This window comes from Chiloscyllium plagiosum, chromosome 24 (genome assembly GCF_004010195.1).
Source record: "Chiloscyllium plagiosum isolate BGI_BamShark_2017 chromosome 24, ASM401019v2, whole genome shotgun sequence".
In the NCBI taxonomy this organism is placed as follows: Eukaryota; Metazoa; Chordata; class Chondrichthyes; order Orectolobiformes; family Hemiscylliidae; genus Chiloscyllium; species Chiloscyllium plagiosum.
The window spans coordinates 48835747-48840512 of NC_057733.1; the positions used below are offsets into that span (position 1 = coordinate 48835747).

Here is a 4766-nt window from a genome sequence, read left to right on the forward strand (position 1 = left end):
GAACTGCTATGCTTTTCCAGCATCACCCTAATTTAGATTCTGATCTCCAGCATCTGCAGTCCTCACTTTCGCCTGTAAAGTGGAGTGACTGATGCCCGACTTATTTTCTTCATTTTTGTTTTGTCTGGACGTTCTTTTTTACACTTTATGATCAATTCTCCACGGAATCTTTGCCAGGACAAATGGGATAGAAGCGAATCAGATGGCAAAATCTGCCCCAGATTTAGGACAGAGCGGGAAAAGAGGGTGGATGGAAAGGCAAGAAAAGAAATAGTGAATCCAAAGCAAAGAAAACTACTTCACTTAGCCAGGATTATCGTTTCTCAGCCTTTTGGCTGAGATCAAATACGGTGCCCCGCCGGAGGCAGCTCCGCTCTGGGGATGAATGGGAGTGTAACAACTGGTGACCCGGGGGTGACCCATGACCACCAGTTGCAACATTCGGAATACAAACACAAAACGTTACAATGTAACCACTTCCATCGCGCTAAGACTCACTGACTACAGTAAATAGCAACAAAGTATCTCTACCGTCGGTAGTCGTGGCCGAGTGGTTAAGGCGATGGACTAGAAATCCATTGGGGTCTCCCCGCGCAGGTTCGAATCCTGCCGACTACGGCTTAATTTGTTTTTCTTTTACACGGATTTTATTTTTGCCAGCCTCTGGCATTTCACACAATTAAAACAAGTCAGCGCAACTCAAATATTTTCAGCAGGAAGCTGAAAATCTAAACCGTATCGGTGATTACTTCCTGCTCCTCCAGAACACCCGCTTCGTCAAAACAAGTCGAGATTCCCTCGCAATTATTTTAATTTTTTTTATTACTGTTTTCGACCATCTGCCGAAGGAACTTTTTGATTTCCTATAAATTTATGAATAGGGACCATTGTCTAAGTTAGACAGAAAATATTAAAGACGGTAATACCGCTGTCTTTCTGAAAACACTAATTTGTACATTGGGAATGCTGCCCCCCACCAAGGCCGTAGCGTTTCGCATCCGGAGATGTTACTTATTTATGGGATCTATAATCTCTGTAAATTTATGTGTTAAATATTACCAAAACAATCACTTGTGTTCCATATATTGTCCACTTCTCACTTTTAATTGGGTAAAGCAGTTAGCAATACTTCACAGGAGCTCCATTAGTAATCTCTGTGATAGAATCAGAAAAAAGTTTACAGGACAGAAAGAAGCCATTTCACCTACCATGGCTGTACTGGTCTTCTGAAGGAGCAATGCACATTGTGCCATATGTCTGCCTTTTCTCCACGACTTGGATTTTTCTCCTTTTCAGAAAATGATTCAACTTCCTTTTGCAAATTTCACTTGAACTTGTTTCCACCACACTCTCAACCACCTATTCCAAACCGTTTGTTATGTGAATAAGTTTCTCCTGGTATCGTCTTTGCTTCTTTTGCCAATTACCTTAAATGTGTAATCACTGATTTGCAATTCTTCTACCAATGGGTATTGAATATCTCTAACTATTCGGCCCGGACCTCTCATGATCTTGACCACCTCAATCAAATTTCCTCTCCAAGGAGTACAGCCCCACATTCTCCAATCTTTCTTCATTACTTACTGACATTCTTAGACCCATTCTCATTCATATTTTCTTCAGCCTCCTAAAGATTGGGGCCTAGAACTCGATATAAGGACAAACCAGTCTTAGCAAAAGTATCATATCACATTAAATACACGACAAACTCGTATTGTCATTGTTTTGGGCCACATTCTAGCCATTTGATATAACTGACTCCAATTAAGTTTGAATTGTTCTAAATATACATTGCTATTATGCAAGAGTTGGTATTAGGAGTTGATTCAGAGGTCCGTAATGATCTAACTGAATGATTTTAAAAATCACACAGCACCAAGTTATAGTCCAATAGGTTTATTTGAATGTACAAACTTTCAGAGCACTGCACCTTCATCAGGTAGCTAGTGGGGCAGGATCATAGGACACAGAACTTATAGTAAAAGATCATAGTGTCAGACAACTGATGTGATGTATTGAACAAACCTGGATTGCTGTTAAGTCTTCAATCGCAGAATGGGGATGCAGGTTTCAAGTGACTTCACAGCAATCCAGGTTTGTTCAAAAATTCACATCAGTTGTATGACACTTTGATCTTTTACTACAAATTCTGTGTCCTATGATCCTGCCCCACTGGCTACATGATGAAGGTGCAGTGCTCTGAAAGTTTGTACGTTCCAAATAAACCTGTTGTACTATAACCTGGTGTTGAGAGCGTGGTGCTGGAAAAGCACAGCAAGTCAGGCAGCATCCGAAAAGCAGGAGAATCGACGTTTAGGCCATAAGCCCTTCATTGGGAATGAGGCTTGTGGGCCGGGTTGGTGGGGGGGGGGGGGTGTTTGTGGAGAGAAAGATAAGTGGGAGGGGCATGGGGAGAGGTGGAAAAATGGGAGGGGGTGTGGGCTGGTATTCTGTGATTTTTAACTTTGTCCACCTCAGTCCAACACCGGTACCTACATATCATATTGAAACAGACTAAATTGTCTAAATGGCCTTCTCCTGATTCTATGTTCTGAAAACAATTGCAGCACTTCAAAATGCCAAAGCAAAATCATCACCTTCCAAATCTACAAACATTGCCAAATAAAAAGATAAGGGCAATCCGTAGTCAGCGAGATTCAAACATGGATGGGGAGACCCCAAAGGGACTAGATTAATGTACAATATCTGGTCAGCATGGATGAGTTGGGCTGTAGGGTCTATTTCCGTGTTGTACATCTCTATGACTCTTCGGCCATACAAAATGGGAATGTGACACCTTCAGGTTCCCAACCAAGCCACATACCATCTGGACTTGATATTTTATCAGTATTCCATCAGCATCTCCGGATCAAAATCCTGGAATACCCACCCTAACTACACTGTGGTTTTACAGGCACCACAAAACTGCCTCATGACTACCTTGTAAGGGCAATAAATACTCGTCTAATTTGCAATGATCACCACAAATTCGATAAGTGCAGGATAAAATTATAAGTAGGGAAGCTTCATTACGTTTTTAAATATTAATTTGCGGGATGAGGGCATTGCTGGCTGGACAAAGCATTTATTCCCAATTCCGAATTGCCATTGTGAAGGTGGTACTGAATTGGCTTCTTAAACCAGAGCAGTTCTTGGGAAGTAGGCACATGATAGATGGATTCCTGAGTTAAGGAACAGCAATATATTTCCAAGTCAGGTCGGTGTGTGACTTGGAAAGGAACTTACAGGTGGTGGTGCTCCGATGCCTCTGCTGCCTTTGTCCGTTTTGGTGGCAGAGGTCGCAGTTTTGGAAACAAACTTGGTGAATTATTTCAGTGAATCTTGAAGATGGCATACAGTGCTCCACTGTGTGTCAGAGGAGAAAGGACTGACTGTTGAAGGTGGTGAAGGGGGTAACAGTCAGACAGGCTGTTTTCTAAGAAAAGTGTTGATCTTCTTTAGGTGTTATTAGAACTGCAGCCATCCATTATACTCCTGCCTTGCACCTTGTAAAAAGTGGACAGGCACTGTAGACTGTATTTGCTGCAGAGTACCCAGGTTCTGATATGCTCTTGTAACCACAGCATTTGTATGACTGGTCCAGTTCAATTTCTGATTTTGAAGCGCCTTGGATGCTGCCTGAACTGCTGTGCTCTTCCAGCACCACTAATCCAGAATCTGGTGTCCAGCATCTGCAGTCATTGTTTTTACCCAGTTCAATTTCTAGTCAATGGTAACCCACAGGATGTTGATATTGATCCTACAATCTTTCACACTGCCATGTAGATACCAGTTATACATTTGTAATGAGAACCCAGGTCCTGGCTAGTTCTGGAGCACAAGTCCTCAGTGCAATTGTTGCAATATTATCAGGGCCCACAGCTTTTGCAATATTCAATATCTTTTCCTTGATATCATGTAGAGCAAATTTAATTGGTTGAAAACTGGCATTTGTGAGATTGGAGACCTCAGGAAAAGCTTAGATGAATCATTCACTGACATACCTGGCTGAAGATAAATGCTTTTGCTTCAGTCCTGTCTTTTGCACTGATTTGAGGAGAAAGTGAGGTCTGCAGATGCTGGAGATCAGAGCTGGAAATGTGTTGCTGGAAAAGCGCAGCAGGTCAGGCAGCATCCAGGGAACAGGAGAATCGACGTTTCGGGCATAAGCCCTTCTTCAGGTTGTTGGATTCCCCATTGTTAGAGACAACGATGTTAATTGTTAATTGTTACCACCAATCACAACTGGATGTTGCAGGATTACAGCACTTAGGTCTGAGCAGTTGGTGTTGGAATCATTTAGCCCTCTCTTTTGCAAGATGCTTCTAGGTGTTTGGCATGCAAGTAGTCCTGTGTTGTAATTTCATCACATTGCCATCTTTTTTTAAGGCATGTCTGGTGCTTAACCACTACACCCACTTGCACTCTCTATTAAACCAGGATTGATTTCCCGCTTGAGTTGTTAGATTAGTTCAAAACCTGTCCCATTTAGCATAGTGATAGTGTCACACATGACGGAGGGTATTTTCAATATGAAGGCAGGATTTCACCTCCTGAAGGACTGTGCAGAGATCACTCTTATGTGTCCTGTCTTGGGCAGACACGTGCAGATGGAGGAGTGGTGAGGATAAGGTCAAGTTGAGTGTTCTCTTGTTGATACTCACTAGAGTCATAGAGATGTACAGCACGGAAACAGACCCTTCGGTCAAACCCATCCATGCTGACCAGATATCCCAACCCAATTTGGTCCCACCTGCCAGCACCTG

At 42.5% G+C, this 4766-nt stretch overlaps 1 non-coding gene across 1 annotated transcript; it reads left to right on the forward strand.

Annotated features, from left to right (window-relative positions):
• The first annotated feature begins 536 nt into the window (after positions 1-536).
• On the forward strand, positions 537-618 carry trnas-aga. Its single transcript has one exon. It is a non-coding gene; the product is annotated as a tRNA-Ser (tRNA).
• Positions 619-4766: the final 4148 nt, after the last annotated feature.